This window comes from Chrysemys picta, chromosome 11 (genome assembly GCF_011386835.1).
Source record: "Chrysemys picta bellii isolate R12L10 chromosome 11, ASM1138683v2, whole genome shotgun sequence".
Taxonomy (NCBI): domain Eukaryota; kingdom Metazoa; phylum Chordata; order Testudines; family Emydidae; genus Chrysemys; species Chrysemys picta.
The window spans coordinates 80138653-80164900 of record NC_088801.1 but is presented as its reverse complement, the minus strand read 5'-3'; the positions used below and the strand labels follow the sequence as shown (position 1 = coordinate 80164900).

General features: G+C 47.1%; 1 protein-coding gene and 2 long non-coding RNA genes across 5 annotated transcripts in view; 1 reads left to right on the top strand and 2 right to left on the bottom strand.

Annotated features, from left to right (window-relative positions):
- LOC135974224 (uncharacterized) overlaps window positions 1-20389 on the top strand; it is a 74034-nt gene extending 53645 nt beyond the window's left edge. The window contains exon 2 of the long non-coding RNA XR_010591447.1: window positions 19904-20389. This is a non-coding gene — a long non-coding RNA (uncharacterized LOC135974224). The remainder of the gene's footprint in view (window positions 1-19903) is intronic.
- The window catches only part of LOC135972145 (microtubule-associated protein 2-like), a 957474-nt gene that overhangs the window by 54088 nt on the left and 877138 nt on the right, over window positions 1-26248 (bottom strand). The gene's annotated exons all lie outside the window — the stretch shown is intronic.
- LOC135974226 (uncharacterized) lies at window positions 8482-17572 on the bottom strand. The gene is made up of 2 exons (XR_010591449.1): window positions 17400-17572; window positions 8482-8932 (listed from the first exon to the last, which is right to left on the bottom strand). It is a non-coding gene; the product is annotated as an uncharacterized LOC135974226 (long non-coding RNA).

Below are 26248 nucleotides of genomic sequence, written 5' to 3'. Positions count from 1 at the left end.
TATTCCCTGCACACGTGCAGGAAGACAGCCCCAGCAGTGGACTTCCACACTCCAAATTGATTTGCAACTGACCGGTAGCAGTCTGGATTCCCCAGCTTCCACACAGCGATTGCAACATGCTTCTCTACTGAAAGGGCAGCTCTCATTCCGGTGTCCTTGCGCCGCAGGTCAGGGGCCAGCTCAGCACATAGCTCCAGGAAGGTTGCTTTACACATCCTAAAGTTCTGTACTCACTGGTCATCAACCCGCACCTGCATGACAATGCGATCCCACCAACCAGGGCTTGTTTCCCTAGCCCAAAAGCGACGGTCTATCGTATGCAGCTGCTCTGTGAATTCCAAAAGCATTGATAAGTTACTGTTGTCCATATCACACTCGGGCGCCTGCAATTCCTTCTCTGTCAGTACCTTTGCGAGTAACGGTACTGCCATGTGCAATGTCCTCACGACAGCTAACAGCACATAGGAGAGAAGTGCGGGATCCATCCTCTCTCACTCCAGATGCTGTCGCGCGCTTGCAAAGACTGATAGTTGGAAAAACGGCGCAAAAGGAAGCCGGAAACCATTGGAGGGCTGGGACACAAAGCAGTGCATGATGGGACATTTTGCACATCCCAGGATGCACCTCGCTCCGTTTCCGCCTTCCCACAACACCTAGCGACAGATGGTGTCACCAGGCACTGTGGGATACACACTCACAGTGCATTGCTCATCTTGTCAACAATGGTGCCCCGAATGTGGACACGATCTGTTGACAAAGGGAGCAAAACTCCCATTGTTTTGTACATATAGTTGGATTATGTTTTCCAATGTGCATTACTTTGGAAGCATCAGGATCTGAGATAGTAAGTGCAGAGAAATATGGGGGATATATTTATTCTCTTTATAAAGCACTATCCCCACTTACAGTGCTATACAAAATCGACAAAACATGTCCCCAATCCCCACTTACGGTGCTATATACAAATATTAAATAACAAACCACTAGCCCAAAGACTGGAATAGACCTCGTTAATTACATTGGGAAAAGGCATTTTTAAAAGCTACATGTCATCAGTGCAAATGTCTGTGGGAAGGGGAGGCTCAGGGAACTGGTAATGAGATACAGAGCCTTTCACCTGCAGGTGTTGGATCTGAACCTCACTCTGGTCTGTAGTGTGGCATATGGTAAATTAGTTTGGTGGGTCTCACTCTAGTTCCATGCAGACAGGTGCACCTATCACAAAAACACCACCACAGTTAGCATTAATCAGTACCCTGGACGGCTTTTGGATATGGAAAGTGAATTCCCCTCTGACTCCACAGCAGGTGACTCTTGGTCATTGTTGAGACACATTGACAGGGCTGTGGGCGGGGGGTGGGGTGGCTTGCTCTTTGAAGTTGATCCACTATTTGGCGAATAAAGAGATTACTTCAGTCTCCAAGGCAGTGAACCTCATGCCCGCTCGGAATGAAATTCCTAAAAAGCCCGATCCTGTGAGATGCTGAATGTCCTCAGATCCCATTGGCTTGAATGTGATTTAAGGCAGCTTGGCAGCTTGCTGGATTGGGCCCTAATTGAATCAAAAGTCTGCTGGGGTGGTGATGGCAGCAAAGAAAAATAAGGAAATTCACTCCACAGGCTGACCCCCAATCCCCAGCCACAGCAGGGAATTTCCTTAACTACTTCCTTAATACACCCTGCTGTATGTGCGGCCTGGAGGTCAGCCTTAACTGTGGATATCCTTGTGTTTCTTTGCTTCCGTCACAGCCTCAGGAATGTAGTTTTGGGTCAATGAATATGCTGTACATAATGGTTTTGGCTCTAATCACAACTCACCAGGACCCTTAAGATGTTCTATGCGTTCAGTCCGGATGGTTATTTCTAATTGCCGTAGGTAGTTCAATATTTGCCAAGCACTAATCCACAAAGGCATTTAACCTTTGTGGAGCTGGGCCTAAATCTATAGAGAAAAATATGAATTTTCAAAGCAGTGTTCGGAACTAGCTGTCAGCATCTTCAGTATCTCCATGAATGGAGATGGGGTCCTTCACAGAGAAGTGCCATTCTGCTGGGACTTCACAGGCCATCACACTGTAACCAGTTCCTGAGTTTGGAGACAGGAAGTGCACCACAGTGCATGAAATCATGAGAGAAGCTGGACATTGTCACAGTTGTAAGGTGTGTTAAAGGACTCTCACAGTCCAAGGTTATTAATACAAAACCTTTCATGCTTCCAACATGCTAGGAAAAAAAGATGAAGATGCTCTGGTTGGCGAAATAAACGTCAACTGTAACTCGTTCAGGCAAGGATCCTTTTCCTGTTCTGTGTTTGTACAGCACCTAGCACAATGGGGCCCAGTCCAGGTCTGGGGCTACTGCAATACAAACAATAAAAACAGTAATAAAGAGACGGATGAAGCAATTGGAATCTCTGCCAGGCTTGGAATGTGGCACAAAGGGGGCCCTTTGAGTGCAGGGAGTCAAGAAGTCACAACACTTCTCAGATGTGATGTTCTTAAAAGGAGATTTGGATTCTTCTTAAAAGGCTCAGTTTAGGTCTGTCATTGACCTCAATGGAGCCAGGATTTCACCCTTTGAGTCTCATTTAGTAGCTGTATAAAATGAGGAGGATACCTGCTTTACAAAGCTGGCCTATATTAATGTTTGTTCTCATTGCTGTGACCCTTGTCCTCCCTCTCCTGCTCCTTCCTACTTGTTATACCTTCCTACTTCGTTATATACTCTGTGGATCCATGTCTTGAATTTGATGGCAAGCTCCTCAGGGCAAGGACTTCTACTTCCGGTAAAGTGCCTAGCACAATGGGACGCCGCTATTTTAATAAAAAACAATTATAGAGGTTTCAAGAGGCACGGTTGTTTGTAAAGTGCGTTGTGATACTCAGATGAAGGCACTATGGCCAGAGTTCTCAAACTGGGGGTCAGGACCCCTCAGGGGGTCATGAGATTATTACCTGGGGGGTAGTGAGCTGTCAGCCTCCAACCCAAGCCCCGCCTTGCCTCCAGCATTTATAATGGTGTTAAATATATAAAAACAGGTTTTTAATTTATATGGGGGGGTTGCACTTAAGGCTTGCTATGTGAAAGGGGTCACCAGTACAAAAGTTTGAGAATCACTGCACTACAGTAATAACATTATGTGCTTCTGTTGTGGCAGACTGACAAGATCCTGTAATATCCTGAACAAACTTTATGGAATTAAGCTAAACTTTACTGAATTAAACTAAACCTTACTGGATTAGGGTAAATACCTTTGTACATTGCATTAAAAATGCAATTGTGTATATGTTATTGTGGCATTGTATGTATCTTCTCTAGTAGCAGGAGGATACTAATGAACTTCCTCCTTACCAACCCTTTGAAACCACCCCCCTTGCAGAGATATGCCTATCCTAGTTCAAACTGGATTCTCCAGGGACCAAGAGACAAGGAGAAATCTTTTGGATAAATGATCTGCGTTTAAATGGACTCAGGGTCTTCTTCCTGATCCAGCAAACAGATGTGACCTTTGTTCCACAGAGGGTCCCAATCCTCAGTGTAGGGTTGGAAGGATAGGGCCTGCCAGAATGCATGTTAGCATGTGTATAGGTTGAGGTTCTGTTCTCGTTTTTAATGTTTTCACTGTCGTGCTTTTTACCTTATATCTGCAACAACTCTCTGTTATCAGTATCTGAAGACAAAACAAGCAAGTCTATTTAGTCTCTGCAGTGAAGGCAGAGAACTGTGCAGCAGAGCCATACCCTGCTCAAATGGGACTGAGACGCAGGCAACAGTCTGGGGAAGCCGAGAGTGAGTGCCCTTGCTGGACCTCAGGGGTGGGGGAGAAATACAGGTGCAGTTACCCTGAATGGTGAGTCATGTTCTGGAAAAATGCAACATTGTACGCACTCTTTACAAAAATTATTATGCCCTTATATCTGGAGAAACATTGAGCCATCTATTGCTGTGTTCCATGAAAATTCTCCATATCCTCTCAGCTTCAAAAGCCGGATATTGACAGTAAATATTGTAAGTATACGACCAAGCTAATTCTTGGCTTCTTATTTACAAAGGATCCCGGACCTATTACATACCATTTGCCTGATCTTACGCATGCACCACCACAGCAAGCCAAAAAGGAAGAGCATTTGGCTTTGATGTCCAGCAAAAATTTGATGATTAATCACAAAAAAGGAAATAACTTGATATACATACAGACAGACACACACAAAATCTTGGCACAATATGCAAATCTCTTCTGCTAAGGGCAGACACAGCAAGCCAGATTCTGATTTCAGGCCTGGTCTACACTAGAAAATTAATTTCGTTTAACTACATTGGTCTGGGGATTGAAAAATCCACGACCTTGAGCAGCGTTGTTAAGCTGACCTAAGTCACCCCGTGTAGACAGTGCGACGTTGATGGAAGAATTCTTCTGTTGATCTATCTTCCGCCTCGGGGGGAGGTGGATTACCTACACTGACGGGAAGGGCTTTTCCCATTTACGTACCTAGCATCTACAGTGAAGCGCTATAGCCTCAGTTGCAGTAGTGTAAATCCCGAGTAACTCCACTGAAGTCAATTAGTGAGATCAGGAATTGGTGATAAAGAGAGAAGTGCTGAACTAAACTGGATCCTGAACTGAATGGAGGCAAGCCAGTGCAGTTGTTTAAAGAAACTAGCTAAATGTGGTCGAGCGTTGGCACAGTACGACTGTGTTTATTTGACGGTGCTTTTTCCCAGGCTACACTAATCTTGTAGACCTTTGTTACCTTTACTCCTTTTCAACAAAGGAGTAGGTAAACAGAAGAAAGTGCCTCTTATCATTCACTTCTGCCTTTCTTGCAATTTCTCCAGTACAACAGTAACCGCACTGTAGTACTTGCAAAAAGGCTGTTGGCTGAGGTGAGAGCTAATTTGTTTAGAATTACTAAGAGTAGATATCCAGAAAATAAGATTTGTGATAAAGTCAGAGTTTACTAATGCAGTTGATAGCTCTATAAACACTAAATGCATGAATTGTAACTTTTATATGATTAATCTAATTGATAATTTGAAACAACAGCTTTACAAGAGCTCACTGGGTACAGTTTATTTTGTTTTTAATGATTGACTCATTTAGCAGTTCAGTGACATTTGAATATTTTATAGAATAGTACTTAAAAGCTAAGATTGGATCATTTGGTTATTCTCTAAAGGCCCGACATGGTTAATTTCAACCCACTCAGGATCTTAGTCCTGATTTTTAAAACAAACCATAATTAAAACTATTTACTCTTATTGGAAAAAGGCAAATATAGTGCCCATCTTTAAAAAAGGGAAGAAGGAGAACCCAGGGGACTACAGACCGGTCAAGGAAACCATTTTGAAGCCCTTGGAGGAGAGGAAGGTGATCAGGAACAGTCACTATGGATTCACCAAGGGCAAGTCATGCCTGACAAACCTGATTGCCTTCTCTGATGAGATAACTGGCTCTGTGGATATAGGGAAAGCGGTGGACGTGATATATCTTGACTTTAGCAAAGCTTTTGGTACGGTCTCCCACAGTATTCTTGCCAGCACGTTAAAAAAGTATGAATTGGATGAATGGACTATAAGGTGGATAGAAAGCTGGCTACATTGTCGGGCTCAATGGGTAGTGATCAACGGCTCGATGTCCAGTTGGCAGCTGGTATCAAGCGGAGTGCCCCAGGGGTCGGACCTGGGGCCGGTTTTGTTCAACATCTTTATTAATGATCTGGATGATGGGATGAATTGCACCCTCAGGAAGTTCATAGATGACACTAAGCTGGGGGGAGAGGTAGATACGCGGGAGGCTAGGGATAGGGTCCAGAGTGACCTAGACAAATTGGAGGATTGGGCCAAAAGAAATCTGATGAGGTTCAACAAGGACAAGTGCAGAGTCCTGCACTTAGGACGGAAGAATCCCATGCACTGGTTCAGGCTGGGACCGACTGGCTAAGCAGTAGTTCTGCAGAAAAGGACCTGGGGATTACAGTGGATGAGAAGCTGGATATGAGTCAGCAGTGTGCCCTTGTTGCCAAGAAGGCTAACGGCATATTGGGCTGCATTAGTAGGAGCATTGCCAGCAGATCAAGGGAAGTGATTATTCCCCTCTATTCGGCCCTGGTGAGGCCACACCTGGAGTACTGCATCCAGTTTTGGGACCCCACTACAGAAAGGATGTGGACAAATTGGAGAGAGTCCAGCGGAGGGCAACGAAAATTATCAGGGGGGCTGAGGCACATGACTTACGAGGAAGAGAACTGGGGTTGTTTAGTCTGCAGAAGAGAAGAGTGAGGGGGGATTTGATAGCCTTCAACTACCTGAAGTGGGGTTACAAGGAGGATGGAGTTGCAGGGGGGAGGTCTAGGTTGGATATTAGGAAGCATTATTTCACTAGGAGGGTGGTGAAGCACTGGAATGGGTTACCTAGGGAGGTGGTAGAATCTCCATCCTTAGAGGTTTTTAAGGCCCGTTTTGACAAAGCCCTGGCTGGGATGATTTAGTTGGTGTTGGTCCTGCTTTGAGCAGGGGGTTGGACTAGATGACCTCCTGAGGTCTCTTCCAATCCTAATCTTCTATGATTCACAATAATCATTTGTAAGTTCAACTACAATATAATTCTAGACTTGATTTTGTTATTAAAATTCTTTAGCTCCATTTTGTACAAATGGGTTTGTTATTCTAAGGCTGCTCATGAGTGCTGGGGAGTTTTGCTCTGGTTTTATTATGGTAGGGTTACTCATCACAGGTTGCTATGTTCCTGGAGCGTGCTTGTGAATGCTGGGTAAGGGGAACACTGGAGTGTTGCTGTAGAGTTGTTGCTGTGAGATGAGCTGCTTGCAGTTTTGTTTTTGTTTAAGAAAAAACTCAAACAATATATTTTGCTGCCTTCTAAAAAAAAAAACATTAACTAAGCTATACTAAATGTCATGTGGGGAATATCCCCTCTCAGGCTGGGAAGCTCCTTTCCTTACTTCTGCCTGAAATGAAACCTACATTTCACGGGGCTTACAATTGCACAAGTCACAGGCCCTGCACTGTGCCAACAGCAGTCTGTGCTGCTAGCACGGTGATAACCTGACACATGTGCCATGCACCCACTAGTTGTGCCTGCTGGGATTGCTCTTAGGATTTGCTGGCCATTCTCTGTACTGTTCTAATGTGCAATGGAGCACAGAACAGGGGCTGTGCACTGTATAAGAATCTCCAGGGCAGCTCGCTCCCAGTAGGAGTTGTGGAACTTCATGAGTTTTAAGACAGGGCTGGACAAATTTATGAGTGCAATTGTCTGGCAGGGTTGCTTCTGATGGTAAGGGGCAGGGCTCACTTCCAGTTTATGTTTCCTTCATCAGGGTTTCAGCCAGCCACCTGTAGGGATCAAAAGGGGATTATTTTTCTCCCCCACCCAATGTATTCTGTTTTGGGTTTTTTTTATTGTTTTGTTTATTTGTTTTTGTCTCCTTCCTCTGAAGCACCAGAGATAGCCTGGGCTGGAAATGGACACTGGATAAGGAGGGCCAGGGCTCTGAGGTGGGCGGCACCAAGCACGCTCTCTCAGGTGCTATTCTTGCTCACATGCTCAGGGACTGATTGCCATACGTGGGATAGGGAAGGAATTTTTCCACAGGTCAGTCTGGCAGTGACCTTGGGGGGGTTTCACCTTCCTCTGCAGCGTGGAATGAGGGTCACTTGCCAAAGTTATATCTGGGTCTATCTCACTTAATCATGTCCCTGCCATTGCAGGGGCCTCAGGCACTGATGCATCTTGGTCCCTTGTATTGTCTCCCTGTGGCACATAACAGTCTAGTCTCCAGTGGGCTGGAATACTTCGGTTTAATTTGGGTTGCTGGGTTAGTATACGCGTGCTGGGTGGTGTTGGTGGCCTGTGATATACAGGGGGGTCACACTAGATGATCTGATGGTCCCTTCTGGCCTCAATCTCTATGACTCTAACTCACCAGAGTCAGTTAAAAGGACATTACATGTAAACCACTGGAAAGCATCAATTCCACTTAAATTAAATAATAAGAGAGGTGATGCAATGGTGGGGAAAGCAAAGCTTCATCTGTTGATGGGTCACACACTTGGCATATAGGCATGGGGCTAAGAGCACAGAATAACCCACTACATTTTTCCTAACTTCACCCCACCCCACTTCCTGCTCCCCCCACCTCCTGCTCCACCCCCAGACTCCCACCCCTGCCCTCCTTATGCATCAGATCCCTATTCTATGTGAAATCAACCTGTCACGGACTCACAGATCGTGCCCACTCTTGGCCCTGTGCGGTCCCTGGGAGGAACCCCCTTCAGTGTGCCAGCCCTTGTCGGGGGTCCACTCTCTCTCGGGGGTTAAGTCCCTCCACTTCTCGGAGCCTTAGCACACCTGTTTCTTGCCGTGGGCCCCCTCAGGGAGTCCACTCGCTCTGGACCCCCAGGGGCTCCACTCCCCAAAGGGAATAATGTAACCCTGTTCTCTAGACTGGAGTGACACTCAGCCAGTGTAAAACAACAAGGTTTATTGAGCGTCTGAACATAGCACAGGAAACTCTTAGAGCCCTCGAGGCTGGCTTCCCTCAGCACAGCACATACAAGTCTCCCCTGCATCCAGGTGGGCTCTGCCTGCTCTCCCTCTCCAGCCCAGAGCCCTCCTGCTTCCCAGATGGGCATCTGATATCACCACCCTCAAGCCCTGCCTCTGTCCATTGTCTTCTCTCCAGGTAAACAGGGTCGCCTGGGCCTCCTCTCCTCTCTTCCGTCCTCTGGCCCCCTCTGGCTGGAACCGGCTTGTTAGGTCACCGGGGGGTCCTCTCTTTACAGTCCATTGTCCTCCCACTGGCCAGAACCGGCTGCGACTCCTGAGCTGGGCCTCTGGGTCACCAGGTCGCCAGTCGCTGGGGATCCATTCTCCAGGCCATTGGCTGGTGTCCCAAGTTCCCTAGCTGGTCCTCTGTAACAACAAACTCCCTCTCCCATCACCTCGTTAAACCAGTAACACCCAGGGAAACTGAGTCCCGCCCCCTCTTGTGACAATGCGGTTCTGGCGGAACCCAACTGAGAGTGCCAACTCAGGACAAATTGCTCAAATAGGGCAGTTACAGCCCAAGGCTGGGGTTTTTCCACCTCTAAGGCAAACCAAACCAGCCAGACTAAGACTTCGGTCTCACCCCACTGGCTAACCGCAAGTCTCACAAGCAATCTCCTTAGACACTCCAGTTACCCAGTATTACCACCAGTGCCACACGTTATGGGGACAAATGGTTATAAAAACCAATACCCCAGTAAAAGAAAACGGTTCTCCCGATCCCAAAGGACCAAGCCCCAGACCCAGGTCAATGTACAAGTCAGACCTTACCCACAAATCACGCTACTGCCAATCCTTTAGAATCTAAAATCTAAAGGTTTATTCATAAAAGGAAAAAGATAGAGATGAGAGTTAGAATTGGTTAAATGGAATCAATTACATACAGTAATGGCAAAGTTCTTGGTTCAGGCTTGCAGCAGCGATGGAATAAACTGCAGGTTCAAATCAAGTCTCTGGAATACATCCCCCGCTGGGATGGGTCCTCAGTCCTTTGTTCCGAGCTTCAGTTTGTAGCAAAGTCCCTCCAGAGGTAAGAAGCAGGATTGAAGACCAGATGGAGATCAGGCATCAGCCTTATATAGTCTTTTCCAGGTGTAGGATCACCTCTTTGTTCTTACTGTGGAAATTTACAGCAAAAATGGAGTCTGGAGTCACATGGGCCAGTCCCTGCATACTTTGCTGAGGTACAAGGCGTATCTGCCTTCTCTCAATGGGTCCATTGTATAGCTGATGGTCCTTAATGGGCCATCAAGCAGGCTAGGCAGAGCTAATCTCAGCTTGTCTGGGATGTCACCCAGAAGCATAGCATAAGTTTGCCATACAGACAGTATAGAGCCAATATTCATAACTTCGACTACAAAACTGATACATACATATAGACAGCATAATCATAACCAGTAAACCATAACCTTGTCCTAGACACCCCATTTGACCCCCTTTATACAAGATTTGGGTGCCACTACAGGACCTTGGTTGCAACAATGATCTATATGGTCCCAGTTTATGTCAATAACGTCACACCCCCAACGCAAAATTGATGCAGGAAGGGATGACACAAACATCACTGACTGCATCCCAAGAGCTCCCCATCCTGGGTTCTGTCTCACTACAGCTAGTATTGGGTTAGAAGCCGTACCAGTGTATAACAGAAATGGTTTATCAAAATCATGTTCAACCACATGATTGAACCTCTTTACAAACTCAAGGTAACACTTAGTTAGAACAATAGTGGATTGGATCTGCTCTGGCAGCATGGTTCCTGTATGTGCCATGTGATCTTGCCAAGAGCTAAAGAAAACTGCTACTTTATCCATACAAGCTCGGGCCAATGTTTGGAACCCAATTAACATCGAATAAATGCAGATATTAATGTTCTTCATAGTCCAGGAATCTTGGCATTTAGCCATGAAAGCAATACGGTAGTGTGCCTCAGTCTCCCTTTTCATACAGCACATTAGGTCTGGAATGTCTTTTCCCCTGTGACAAGTTCCCATATTGTTTATAGGCATTACCTGTGAAACCCCAGTGTAACAAGGCCTTTTAACATAACGTGTGTTTTCATGTATTCCTTTTAACATGTCCAAGGGATTCTCCAAAAGATTAGGCACATTGTTAATTACAAAATTTAGCAATAACAACAAGTTCATTGCAAGTGTCCATCTACAGTCATGTTTGTCATGCCACACCTTTGGCTCAATACCATTGGAGTTTGGGCATTTTAGGGTTAACCTGTGGCTTCCCTTTGCAGAATTCAGTGTTCTCTTTCCTCCTTGTCCTGCAGGATCAAACCCCGATTTCTCTTGCTTAACAGAATTCACTGGCTGATGGGGTGGGCCCTCTTTGCTAACAGCTATTAGCAAGTCCTTCCTCTCCCAGCCAGGCAAGTAATTTGCACTACCCCAGACCAGAGCCAGTTCACCAGTTTTCATATTCGTAACTGCTATTATCTCCAAGGCTGGACTCTGTCTTAAAGAGATACCACACAAATCCAAAGAGTCTGCGGGTGAGAGTTTGCTTGCTCTCCCCCGCATCCTCAAGCATTTAGCCATAAAACTGCTCTGCTCTGACACATCAGTAACCAAATCTGTCCTCAAACCCTGAAGCACAAACTGCTCATTTAAAGAATCAGAAAGGAGACATTCCTGTTCCAACACCATTGTCTCCCCAACAAGTTGGCCCCATACAGCCACTCGGTTATAGGGATGCCTCAATTCCTTAACAACTTTTACTTCCTCTGAGACCTTCTCAAAGCTACCCACACTGGATCTTTTAAAAGGAAAGTCAGAGGATCCATTCACAACAGACAATTTTTGGCTGCTAGGAACTGAAACTTCCTTGATTAAATCACTCTCACACCCTTCAGTTGCAGGGAACTGCTTGCACCGAGTACCATGAGGATTCCTTTTTCCAGGAGCTTTTCTAAGCAGCAATTCACCCCTCACAGAAATTCTGCCCTTACCCTCTTCACCTAGGGCTTGCTCTAAAGGCACACTTTCCTGAGCAACAACAGACTCTGTCTGGGTCTTACTTACATTCAGGATCACCTCTGGCCCATCAGGCAGATCTCTACACAATCCCCTTTCAGGTGAACCCATAGACTTCCTAGATAAAAGGTTAGAAATACTTCCCTTCTCTTTGCCACACACCAGCTTAGGAATTTTTTCCTTTTTGCTACAAGTTGTTAAACTGTCCGTAGGTAACGCAACCAAATTACCTTTCTGCTCCCCTTGTGCCCTGGCTAGGGTATCACCCTGATCAGACAGAGTTGTTACACCCTTCTCCAACCACACAGGAGCAACAGGCCCAATACAAGCATCAGAATTGTCTGGTCTCTGGGATTTTGCTAAGACACTAACTGGATGCAACCTAGTTACGGTGCCATTCTCCCCAGCAGATGCAAACTTAGGACCATTCCCTTCCTGGGCTTTAGTTGAATCCAGAACCAACTCTGAGACAACTAAATTACTCTCAACCATCACAGGCCGAAAGGCACCTTCTGTCTGCTCCACAGACAAAAAAGAGTTGGAGACGCATTTTCCTTTACTAGACATATAATTTGGGATTTCATTTCCCTTGTCCCAGCACACCGGGCTGTTCACAGACAACTGCTTGGAGACTGGGGTAGCTTCCTCCATAGGCAAGTCAATACCCCTGACAGACACAGGCACATTTCCTTCACTGTCACTATTCTTCGCACAGGAAACAGATAAAGTATAGGGACACTCATCTTCCACTCTCCTTGCCTTCCCAAACTGCTGACTAGATAAAGCCATCAGCTCACAAGACTGCCTAGGCTCATCCAAAATCTCCTTGTTCTCCTCTCCCTTCGCTTGATCTAATTCCAGATTTACTTCTGAGACATTAGATAGATATTCAGAAACTTCATTCACAGCCAAACAGCTACTTTCCAAAGACAAACTTTTGAAGAAACCCTCCATAGGCACAACCTTAGGATCAATCCTCTCTTGTGCCTGGTTTGTATTAACTTGACTGACCATAGCTTTAATATCATTTCCAATCATAATATCCTTAGGGATTATGTCTTTTACTCCCACAACCATGGTGCCCTCCAATCCCTTCCATTTCAGGTGGATTTTAGCCAAAGGCACCCTGACAAAATACTTAGATAAGGCTACAACAGTTACATCTTCACCTGGCAAATAATCTTCCTTCCTGACAAGACTTGCTTTAACCAGAGTAATATCTGCTGCGGTGTCCCTCCATGCCATACACCTCACTCCATTAACTTCTGCACTGCTAATAAACTCTGCATTATTTCCCCCATATTTAGCTCTAATGTGAGTTTTAAGGTCAAATTCTTCCGAGACCACAGAAACAGCATTTGCACACAGGGCACCAATGCTGGGCTCTGTGTGGCTTGCCTGTGAGTTTACAACAACAGGGTTAGCATTGGCCGTGGCATTTGGGGTTGCTGGTTTTGGGCCGCCCTTCAGTGTCGGGCAGTCTGGTCTCATGTGGCCCAGCATACCACAGTGATAGCATGTAACCTGTTCCGTCCTGGGATGTGAGTTCCTACCCCCCGGACCTCCTTGAACTCCTTTAGAAGAGTCAGGTTTATTTTTAAATCCTTCCCTCCTCTTGAACTGGGGAGAATGGTGATCAGTTTTCCCCGGGGTTTTACACCCTTCTTGAGCCCTGTTTTGGGTATGGGCATCCGCAATCTCTGCTGCCCGTAGGACTGACTCAGGGTCCCTGTCACACACAGCTGCTCTCACATTGTCCGGCACAATGTCTAAGAACTGTTCCAAAGTTATTAAATCCAGCAGTTTTTCAAAACTCCCATGAACCTTGGCTCCCATAACCCACTTTTTAACAAAACCCATCAGCTTATGAGCACATTCTACAAAAGTACAATCCTTAGACATTTTAAACTCTCTAAACTTAACTCTGTAAGATTCAGGAGTAACCTTGAACCGCCTTAACACAGAATCCTTAAACCGCTCATAATTTAAGGCTTCTTGTTCCCCCAAGTCATTAAACACCTCCCTGGCTTTTCCAGTCAGTCTGGTCAGCAGGACAGGCATTCGCTGAACCTCAGGGATCTGGTACAGATTGCAGAGGCGTTCAAAGGTAGACAAAAACTCCTCTATATCCTCAGTATCATTGTAAATGGGACACGTCCTTTCCCAGTTTTTCTCATGGTGGGGGGGAAGTGGAGTACCAGGTGGGGATGACTTTCTCCGCTCTTCCATTACTTGGAGCTGAAGTCTGGCCGTCTCCTGTTCAGCAACGAGCAGCTCTAGACGTCCCTTACGAGCTCTCTCTTCTCTCTCATCAGCCTCCTTCTTTCTTTGATCAGCCTCTTTCTCTCTCTCGGCAGCCTCTTTCTCTCTCTCTCTTTCTAACTCTGCTATTTTTTGCTTCTCCAGCAATCGAAGATCTGCTAGCTTCTGTTCATGCTCAAATTGCAGTTTACTTGTCACCCTTTGCATCCTAATTTTTTCTGCCTCTCCTGCAGCCTCAGGTAAGGGCTGTGCTCTTGCCCCCTGATCACTGGCTATTAACAGATTTCTCAGTTCTTCCTTTGTAGCTTTCTTTCTAAAGCATATCCTCTTTTCTGAACACAAATTTTCCAGGGCTTTTTTGCCAAGTCCCTCATATGCTCTTTGCTCAACCATTGCAGCAGCTCTTTAACCAACCAAACTCTCAATCCCAAAATTCAAATTTGGATAGCGTGGGGTTCTGACCCAAAGCTTAATTGACCTGGTTCTGTGGATCCAAGCACGACTACGCCACTGTGACAATGCGGTTCTGGCGGAACCCAACTGAGAGTACCAACTCAGGACAAATTGCTCAAATAGGGCAGTTACAGCCCAAGGCTGGGGTTTTTCCACCTCTAAGGCAAACCAAACCAGCCAGACTAAGACTTCGGTCTCACCCCACTGGCTAACCGCAAGTCTCACAAGCAATCTCCTTAGACACTCCAGTTACCCAGTATTACCACCAGTGCCACACGTTATGGGGACAAATGGTTATAAAAACCAATACCCCAGTAAAAGAAAACGGTTCTCCCGATCCCAAAGGACCAAGCCCCAGACCCAGGTCAATGTACAAGTCAGACCTTACCCACAAATCACGCTACTGCCAATCCTTTAGAATCTAAAATCTAAAGGTTTATTCATAAAAGGAAAAAGATAGAGATGAGAGTTAGAATTGGTTAAATGGAATCAATTACATACAGTAATGGCAAAGTTCTTGGTTCAGGCTTGCAGCAGCGATGGAATAAACTGCAGGTTCAAATCAAGTCTCTGGAATACATCCCCCGCTGGGATGGGTCCTCAGTCCTTTGTTCCGAGCTTCAGTTTGTAGCAAAGTCCCTCCAGAGGTAAGAAGCAGGATTGAAGACCAGATGGAGATCAGGCATCAGCCTTATATAGTCTTTTCCAGGTGTAAGATCACCTCTTTGTTCTTACTGTGGAAATTTACAGCAAAAATGGAGTCTGGAGTCACATGGGCCAGTCCCTGCATACTTTGCTGAGGTACAAGGCGTATCTGCCTTCTCTCAATGGGTCCATTGTATAGCTGATGGTCCTTAATGGGCCATCAAGCAGGCTAGGCAGAGCTAATCTCAGCTTGTCTGGGATGTCACCCAGAAGCATAGCATAAGTTTGCCATACAGACAGTATAGAGCCAATATTCATAACTTCGACTACAAAACTGATACATACATATAGACAGCATAATCATAACCAGTAAACCATAACCTTGTCCTAGACACCCCATTTGACCCCCTTTATACAAGATTTGGGTGCCACTACAGGACCTTGGTTGCAACAATGATCTATATGGTGCCAGTTTATGTCAATAACGTCACACCTCTGCATGCAAACCATTGGAAAAACAAGAAAAAAAACAAGACAATTCCCCCACTTCATCACACAACCCCAACGTTGATTCCCCATCCCACCCTATCCCCAGCTTCACCTAACCTCTACTCTCACCCTACCCTTCTTCTGTCCCCTACCGCATCCCACACCCCACCCCAACCCCTCACCCACCTGACCCAACTCACAGCCCATCCCAGCCTAACCTCAGCTCCACCTCTGACCCCTTCCTCACCCTGCCCCCTACCCCACCCCCAACTCCACCTCAGCGCCATCTCTGAACACTACCCCACCCTACCTTCCCCTGCTTCTGACCCCACCCCCAGATCCACCTGACCCTACCCCACCCTGCCTTCCACTACCCCACCTCTGACCCCATCCCACCCTGCCTTCCCCCGCCTCCACCCCAGTGCCATCTCTGTCTCCTACCCCACCCTGCCTTTCCCCACCTCTGAGCCCTACCCCACCCTGCCTTCCACTACCCCACCTCTGACCCCTACCCCACCCTGCCTTCCCCCCGCCTCCACCCCAGTGCCATCTCTGACCCCTACCCCACCCTACCTTCCCCTACCCTACCTCTGAACCCTACCTCACCCTGCCTTCCCCCACCTCTGAGCCCTACCCGACCCTGCCTTCCACTACCCCACCTCTGACCCCTACATCACCCTGCCTTCCCCCCGCCTCCACCCCAGTGCCATCTCTGACCCCTACCCCACCCTACCTTCCCCTACGCTACCTCTGACCCCTACCTCACCCTGCCTTCCCCCACCTCTGAGCCCTACCCCACACTGCCTCCCCTACCCCACCTCTGAGCCCTACCCCACCCTGCCTTCCACTACCCCACCTCTGACCCCTACCTCACCCTGCCTTCCCCCGCCTCTGAGCCCTACCCCACACTGCCTCCCCAACCCCACCTCTGACCCCTACCCCACCCTGCCTTTCCCCGCCTCTGAACCCTACCCCACACTGCCCTACCCCACCTCTGACCCCTACCTCACCCTGCCTTCTCCCCGCCTCCACCCCAGTGCCATCTCTGCCCCCTACCCCACCCTACCTTCCCCTACCCCATCTCTGACCCCTACCTCACCCTACCTTCCCCCGCCTCTGAGCCCTACCCCACCCTGCCTCTCCTACTCCACCTCTGAGCCCTACCTCACCCTGTCTTCCTGCCTCCACCCCAGTGCCATCTCTGTCCCGTATCCCACCCTACCTTCCCCTACCCTACCTCTGACCCCACCTCACCCTGCCTTCCCCCACCTCTGACCGCTACCCCACCCTGCCTTCCCCCGCCTGTCCCCGCCTCCACCCCAGTGCCATCTCTGCCCCCTACCCCACCCTGCCTTTCCCCGCCTCTGAGCCCTACCCCACACTGCCTCCCCTAACCCACCTCTGAGCCCTATCCCACCCTGCCTTCCACTACCCCACCTCTGACCCCATCCCACCCTGCCTTCCCCCGCCTCCACCCCAGTGCCATCTCTGACCCCTACCCCACCCTACCTTCCCCTACCCCATCTCTGACCACTACCCCACCCTACCTTCCCCCGCCTCTGAGCCCTACCCCACCCTGCCTCCCCTACCCCACCTCTGACCCCTACCTCACCCTGCCTTCCCCCCGCCTCCACCCCAGTGCCATCACTGACCCCTACCCCACCCTACCTTCCCCCGCCTCTGAGCCCTACCCCACCCTGCCTTCCACTACCCCACCTCTGAGCCCTACCCCACTCCCAGCCCCGCCTCGAGTCGCCCCCCGCCCCGCGCTCCCCCAGGCAGCCAGGCAGGCATTCTGGCCGGCAGCGGCGGGGCGATGCGGGCCCGGCCGGCTGCCCTACGCGGAGTCGCTGGCGGCGCAGGAGCGCTGCGTGGGGCCGGGCGCGGCGGGCTGGCTGCTGCTCTCCGAGCCGGCGGGGCCCGTGTACACGCGCGGGCTGCGGGGCGGCCCCGATCCGGCGGGCGAGGAGCGGCGGCTGCGGGCGCTGGGCGCTGCTCACCTTCCGCGGCCCGGGCCAGCTGCTGTTACCCGGTGCCGGACCCGCGGCGCCTCGGCCTCTGCCGCCGCCTGGGCCTGCCCGCCCCGCGCGCCCTGCCGCCGCCCTCCACCGGCGTGTGGCTGCGGGGCCGCCAGCTCTGCGCCGGGCCGGGATCCGGGGGGAGGCGGGGGGCTGGGAGAAGCGCGGGGTTCGGGGGGTCCCGGGGCAGGAAGGGAGTGAGGGGGACATGGGGGGAGGCTCGGGGTCCCTGGGGAAGAGGCAAGAAGAGGGGTGCATGGGGAAATGGGGGGCAGGAGAGAGGTGGGGGTTGGGGTATGTGGGGGGCTCAGGGTCCCTGGGGAGGAGACAGGAAGAGGAGTGGGGGTAAAATGGGGGGCAGGAGAGAGGTGAGGGTTGGGGTATGTTGGGGGCTCCGGGTCCCTGGGGAGGAGACAGGAAGAGGGTGGGGGCAAAATGGGGGGCAGGAGAGAGGTGGGGGTTGGGGTATGTTGGGGGCTCAGGGTCCCTGGAGAGGAGACAGGAAGAGGAGTGGGGGTAAAATGGGGGGCAGGAGAGAGGTGGGGGTTGGGGTATGTTGGGGGCTCAGGGTCCCTGGGGAGGAGACAGGAAGAGGGGTGCAGGGGAAATGGGGGTAGCAGTCGGGGGATGCAGGGGTTCAGGGGGTCCGTGAGGAGAAGGCAGGAGGTCATGGGGGGCAGCAGAGAGGTAGAGGATCAGGGGACAAGTGGAGACTTGGGGAGCTCCTGGGAAGTTGGCAGGAGATGGGGCTGAGCGGCCTTGAGTGAGTTAAGACTAGTTTCAGGTTTTGCACCCGCCCAAGTCCCCCACCAGTGTTCGTGGTTTTATGATCACAAGCCCTGATGCTGCAATGAACCGCACAGACTCCAGTGGGGCTCAGCACGGATGTAGGGATCCACCCATGGGGTTTTCAGTGCAGGATCAAGGCCATGCTTTTCTGCTTCGCCTGGTCTGCTCTAATGAGTCTTACTGGCATTGTTGTGTTGGTTGGGGTGTGATTTTTACTAACGTAGATATGCCAGTAAAGCGGTAGCATAGACACAGTTATAACAGTGTTTATACTGGTATCGTTCATCCCGGTCAGGGAAATCCAATAAGCACTTCTATACCAATATAAATATGTCCACATTAGAGGTTTTTGACAGTATAGCTCCTAGCGTAGACCTGGTCTACCCTTAAATTTTTTGCCAGTGTAGCTATGTTATCAAGCGTGGAAAAAATCACACCCCATAACTGACCTGATGGTGTTGGCAAAAGCACAAGTGTAGATGCAGTTATACAAGCAAAACCATGCTTTTGCTGATATCGTTTATTTCATTTAGGGAACTGATATAAGTTATACCAGCAAATGCACTCTTCCTGGTACAAACGGCACCTCCACTAAGATGGTTTGCTGTTATAGTTACACTGGCAGATCCTTTTCTAACAGAGACAAGGCCGTAGCGTAGCCTTTATTAAACTGCTTCTCCTTTCATGTGCTGCTGTGTGAAAGATCCATGGAAAATAGCAGGTAGAGTGTGACCTGATTATACATGGAGTGTGGCTAAAGGCATTCCACATACTGAAATAATAGAGATCCCCCCCGCACGCTAATCTCAATTCTAATAATCTTAGGGGTTACTTGTAAATCACTAGGAACTACATTTTTATGCCTCAGTCCTGGAAAGATTTCTGCACGTGTGTACCATTACTCATGTGTGTAATCTCATTGGATTACTCCTCTGACTAAAATTGTGCACATGTGTAAATCTTTCAGGACGTGGGCCTTAATAATTCCTGGAAATTTTCTGCTACTGAAAAGCTCTATGATTCTCTAAAAACAATGGTCACAGTACAGTAGTGTAGAATCCCAGCTCTCCTGTGCAGTGCAAAGAAGGAAAATCAGGGATCTACTATGTATGACTGTGAACATGCACATCATGCTGTCCTTTGTCCTCATTCGCTACCAGAGCCAATCCTGCTAATAGGCAGGATTTCCCCGGTTAACAAGCAGATATTTACAAGAATTTCACTTCCTCATGAGGGACTGCACACCATGCCTGCATGTCTCTGCAATAACAATGAACCCAGTGCCCTGAGCTAGATTTGTATTATATTAGAGCCTGGGAACCCTAGTCACAAATACAGTGCAGACAGGCAGGTCTCTGCCGCCAAAGAACTTACAGTTGAAGTGTAAGATGAGATAACAGATGGTGGGGGAGTACAAGGAAACATTGAGACCGTATTGGTGAACGTGATAGGCTATGGTCTCAGCGCCCTCGCTGCTGATAAGCACTACAGCATTGGTGCCTCATCAGCTGGGCAACTTGTGTGGTAAGGTGGATAGGAGTCTTAGTGTGAAGGGGATATTTAACCATTGGAACAACTTGCCAAGGGCTGTAGCGGATTGTCCATCACTGGTAATTTTTAAATCAGGATTGGATGTTTTCCTGAAAGATCTGCTCTAGGGGTTATTTGGGGGAAGTTCTGTAGCTTGTGTTATACAGGTCAGGCTAGATGATCACGATGGTCCCTTCTGGCCTTGGAATCTGACATTTAAGATGACTTTGGGGGAGGGGTGGTGTGTGGTACATAGCACTGAACGAGGTGACATGTATGTTTTGCTTTTCAGGTGTCCATTGTGGAAGGCATATAACCTCTCATGGGCTGGCGCTGAACTGCTGCACAGATCTTACGTGGTTTGATCACGTTGTTCCTTGTGGACTCGAAGGGACGGGTGTCACCTCCCTGAGCGAAGAACTCCAGAGACATGTCACAGTTGATGAAATCACTGAGCCTTTTCTGGACGCTTTTGAAGAAGTGTTTCAGTGCACCCTAACTTCCCATGAGGAATCTATCGGATAAAGAGCTCCGAGTGCCTCACTTACCTGTGGAAATGTGAATATTTCTTTGGTGCTTTCATGGTGTTACTAGAAATCCAGCTTGCTTGTTCCATCTTCCTATCAGCAATTAAATACGTGTAACAAACTGTACTCCTCGCATTTGAAACATATTTCTTGCTTTTGTAAAAATGAGCTGCTGTGTCTTTAAGTATACATGGGTCTTAAAAAAAACAACAACGAGGAGTACTTGTGGCACCTTAGAGACTAACAAATTTATTTGGGCATAAGATTTCATGGGCTAAAACCCACTTCATCAGATGCATGGAGTGGAAAATACAGTAGGCAGGTATATATACACAGTACATGAAAAGATGGGAGTTGCCTTACCAAGTGGGGAGTCAGTGCTAACAAGACAATTCAATTAAAGTGGAAGTGGGCTATTCTCAACAGTAGGATACCAAGGGAGGAAAAATCACTTTTATAGTGGTAACGAGGCCAATGTAATCAGGGTAGCCCTTTTCAAACAGTTGACAAGAAGATGTGAGTAACAGTAGGGGGAAATTAGTTTTTGTAGTGACCCATCCACTCCCAGTCTTTATTCAGGCCTAATTTGATAGTGTCCAGTTTGCAAATTAATTCCAGTTCTGCAGTTTTTCATTGGAGTCTGTTTTTGAAGTTTTTTTGTTGAAGAATTGCCACTTTTAAGTCTGTTATTGAGTGTCCAGGGAGATTGACGTGCTCTCCTACTGGTTTTTGAATGTTATAATTCTTGACATCTGATTTGTGTCCATTTATTCTTTTGTGTAGAGACTCTGCGGTTTGGCCAATGTACATGGCAGAGGGGCATTGCTGGCACATGATGGCATATATCACATTGGTAGATGTGCAGGTGAACGAGCCTCCGATGGTGTGGCTGATGTGGTTAGGTCCTATGATAGTGTCCCTTGAATAGATATGCGGACAAAGTTGGCAACAGGGTTTGTTGCAGGGATAGGTTCCTGGGTTCGTGTTTTTTGTTGTGTGGTGTGTAGTTGCTGGTGAGTATTTTCTTCAGGTTGGGGGGCTGTCTGTAAGCGAGGACTGGACTGTCTCCCAAGGTCTGTGAGAGTGAGGGATCATCCTTCAGGATAGGTTGCAGATCCTTGTTGATGCGCTGGAGAGGTTTTAGTTGGGGGCTGAAGGTGACGGCTAGTGGCGTTCTGTTACTTTCTTTGTTGGGCCTGTCCTGTAGTAGGTGACTTCTGGGTACCCTTCTGGCTCTGTCAATCTGTTTCTTCACTTCAGCAGATAGGTATTGTAGTTTTAAGAATGCTTGATAGAGTTTCTGAAGGTGTTTGTCTCTGTCTGAGGGATTGGCGCAAATGCGGTTGTATCTTAGAGCTTGGCTGTAGACAACGGATCGTGTAATGTGGTCTGGATGAAAGCTGGAGGCATGTAGGTAAGTATAGCGGTCAGTAGGTTTCCGGTATTGGGTGGTGTTTATGTGACCATCGCTTATTTGCACTGTAGTGTCCAGGAAGTGGATCTCTTGTGTGGACTGGTCCAGGCTGAGGTTGATGATGTGGTGGAAATTGTTAAAATCCTGGTGGAATTCCTCAAGGGCTTCTTTTCCATGGGTCCAGATGATGAAGATGTCATCAATATAGTGCAAGTAGAGTAGGGGCGTTAGAGGACGAGAGCTGAGGAAGCGTTGTTCTAAGTCAGCCATAAAAATGTTGGCATATCACTTTAATTGAATTGTCTCGTTAGCACTGACCCCCCACTTGGTCAGGCAGCTCCCATCTTTTCATGTACTGTGTATATATACTTGCCTAATGTATTTTCCACTCCATGCATCTGATGAAGTGGGTTTTAGACCACAAAAGCTTATGCCCAAATATATTTAGTCTCTAAGGTGCCACAAGGACTCCTCGTTGTTTTTGCTGATACAGACTAACACGGCTACCACTCTGAAATGTGTCTTTAAGTATACATTGCATTCTGACACTGATCTTGGCCACCTCGATCTCTTTGTATTAATGACCAAATGACATACAAAACAGGACAAAAAAACCAAAAGAGGTTTAATTTTCCTTTACACTAAACCCCCTTTACACCATTTTGGTGGTGGTACAATGCTTTGAAGTGGGTGCAGGTGTAATTTACTCCCACTTAAAGTCCCCAATATACTGCCAGAGCAGTGTGAACGGGTCATAGCATAAATGGGGATAAAGCCCAGGAATTTCATTGACAAACTAGATGCTGCGTCTGAGCTGAGCTTCCCCGGAGAAGTAAGTTTGAAATTAAAACAGGAAGGGCCGTGTGACTCGTGTCTAGTTTGTGATTCATGCTAACAGCCAGATCCATTTCTGCAGTACTCCTGCCTAGGCGGTTATTTCCCACTATGCATTTGTGCAACTGATTATTCCTTCCTAAGTGCAGTACTTTGCATTTGTCCTTACTGAATTTCATTGCATTTATTTCAGACCATTTTACCAGTTTGTCAAGATCATTTTGAATTCTAATCCTGTCTTCTAAAGTGCTTGCAACCCCTCCCAGCTTGGTATCATCCGCAGATTTATAAGTGTATTCTCCATGCCATTATACAAATCATTTATGAAGATATTGAGTAGACCTGGACCCTGGACAGATTCCTGTGGGACCCCACTTAATATCCCCTTCCAGCTTGACTGTGAAGCATGGATAATGGCTCTTTGAGTATGCTTTTCCAACCAGTTATGCACCCACCTTATAGTAGGTTCATCTAAGCGATAGTTCCCTAGTTTGTTTATGAGCAGGTCATGTGAGATGGTATCAAAAGCCTTAGGCTAAAGTCGAGTTATATTACAAGGCTTGTTATCCTGTCAAAGAAGGATATTAAGTTGGTTTAACATGATTTGTTCTTTGACTAATCCATGTTGACTGTTATTTATCACCTATCTTCTAGGTGCTTACAAATTGATTTTTTGATTATTTGCTCCATTATCTTTCCCGGTAACAAAATTAAGCTGATTGGTCTGACTGGTCAGACTAATTCTTTAATTTGTCAGGGTCATTTTGAATTCTAATCCTGTCCTCCAAAGTGCTTCTGTCCCTCTCAGCTTGGTGTCATTCTCAGATTTTATAAGCATGCTTTCCACTCCATTATCCAAGTCAGTAATGAAAATATTGACTAATACTGGACCCAGGAGTGACCCCTGTGGGATCCCACTAGATATGCTCTGGTTTCACAGTGAACCCTTAAGAACTACTCTCTGAGTTCAGTCTTTCAATCAGCTGTGCACCCATGTTATATTATTTCATCTACACCACATTTCCCTAGTTTGCTTATGAGAATGTCACATGGGACTGTCTCAGAAGCCTTACTAAAATAACCATATATCAAATCGACTGCTTCCTTCCTATCTGCTAGGCTTGTAACCCTGTCAAAGAAGGAAATTAGGTTGGTTGGCATGGTTTGTTCTTGAAAAATCCATGCTGGCTATTCCTTAGAACCCCATGATTAAAAAAAAATTAAATTAAATTAAATTAATGGAGATATCCCATCTCCTAGAACTGGAAGGGACCTTGAAAGGTCATTGAGTGCAGCCCCCTGCCTTCACTAGCAGGACCAAGTACTGATTTTGCCCCAGATTCTTAAGTGGCCCCCTCAAGGATTGAACTCAGAACCCTGGGTTTAGCAGGCCAATGCTCAAACCTCTTGAGCTATCCCTCCCCCCACCCCCTGATCATTTAGGTGCTTACAAATTGACCATTTAATATTGATGGTTCGAGTATCTTTCCAGGTATTGAAATTAGGCTGACTGGTCTATAGTTCCCCAGGTTGTCTTCTTCCCCAAGAAGGAGGATACCAGGAGCGTGTAATGGAATTGAACCAAGTAGTTATTTATTAATAACCTCATTAAACTATTTCTTTTAGTGAATTCCCTTCTGGCATTTACAATGCCTGGGGCCTCATCTTGCAATAACCTCTGCTCAGGTGGACCGCAGTGCAGAACTCCCATGACTCTACTGGGTCTCCATGCAATCACACTGCTCTGTCCATGTAGTGAACCCTTGTGTTGTGAGGATAAAATCTATTGATGACTGTGAAGTGCTCAGGTAGAGCCCTGCATGGATACAAAATTTGTATTCCCATCCAATCCACAATCTGCAAACACGGTATTCAGATATCGGCAGACTTGCAGGGCTCTACACTCGGGTACTACGGTGATAAGGGCCGCCTAAGTGCCTAGATAGGTATCGGCTGCCATACAAATGAAACCTGGTTAACGAAGTTGGGGAATGATTGTTATTCAGACTGTTTAACTCAACCTGACACAGCTGGAAGGAAAGATCTTGATTCAACACCCACGTAAATCGATTAGTGGCTGCAAGAGCTGACACCCCAGTTCTTATGGCCCTGCAAGGGCATGTGCAAGTCATGATTTGATATTCCTAAAGCAACAAGAAAAAAGCAGCCCCCTCACCCCCCAACTGCGTTAAAAAAAAAAAAAAAAAAAAACATGGTCCCCTCCCACCTCCTTTGCAGTCATCTTTAACAGCATATGTATTTTTAGTGTGAATCTAGTGCATGCAGGTTAAGGCTGCTATAGTTTTCTTTGGGATTGTCTGTAGAAGACTCTTAAGGAAGTGCCCCGTCCCCCTCAACGAGCTCCTCCTTGTCTATCAAACATAAGCTACTTGTCTTCACTTTCAAGGCCTATCCTCACCCTATCTATCATTTCTCATTCATCACAAATGTCAACTCCTACCTTCATTCATCCTATGATATTCATCGCTGTGACATTCCCCAGGGTACAATCTGGACTGATGGACAGCGATGTCCCCTCAATTCTACAACCTGGGGTGCCATTTATACTGGTTTGCTGTGAGAACAACCACTCCTGGCCTTCTCACACCCAGCCTCTAGCATGTAAATTATTCTAGCTGAGTTATAGGAGTGCTTTTAACCAGCCACTCCTGAATTATATTTCAGAGTGACACCAGAAAATTCCCAGTCCTAAATTTGTCCTCAGAAATGTGCTGCTTGTACTGCCCAGTATCTTCCTGAACAAGCTCATAGAAAGTCCATCATTTCATTAATAGAAAACAATATGCACATACCTTGGTATCTCAAATGGAGCTTCCCACATACTTGAAACACACACATGTTTAGATAAAATAATGTTAATAACTACAGAAAGAAATATTTTAAGTGATTACAAGTAATGAGACATAAAAAATCAGAATTGGTTACAAATAAATAAAAGATAAAACACGAACAAATACCTAACTTAACAAGCAAAGTGAATTCAAAACAAAAGTCTCTCACCACAAGTTCTTTTGCATTGTTGGACCCCTCCCCCAATCCAATGTTCCGTTCCTTTTCTTGTTCATTAGTCATGGGTGTCATGGGTAGAGAGAAAGGGAGGCAATTTGGGGCCTCTGTTCCTCATTTTTATGCCTCTTCCTCCTCTGAGAATCATCTCCAGTTGGGATTCTGGTGGCAGCCAGCCTGTTTGCATGGGAATCTCCAGCTGTTCCACTGCCGAGATGTACATTTGTTGCTCACACCCTTCTTCCTGCCACAAAATGGACACTTACCCAGGCGATAGTCCATTTGATTATGCTGATACCTGGCTGAGGCATCAGTTTGCCTTTTGTCTCTGAGGAACTGGTTTGTGCCTGCTTTTCTAAACTTGGAGCATGTCTCAGTAAAGTCATACAGTAGAATCTTTATAACTTTACATACAATGTTGCCATACATATTTACCAGGACAATAATGTTCAGCAAATTATGAGCTTTCAAATGATACCTCAGAAGGCATACTTTGTACAAAGTTTACAATAGGCTGGTAAAACTTAAGGGTACAGACTGTCACAATTGCCCACTTGTTAAGTTTTTAAACAAGCCCCTTTGTGCTTTCTCCCATAGTGCCCTTAAGCTTGGGAGGTTCTCCCTCTAAACATGTGCAAAATTAACTTCTTGTCCTACTCCACAGCCCTTCTTAAAATTCTCCTTTTCCATTATGTCTATTAAACACTTGA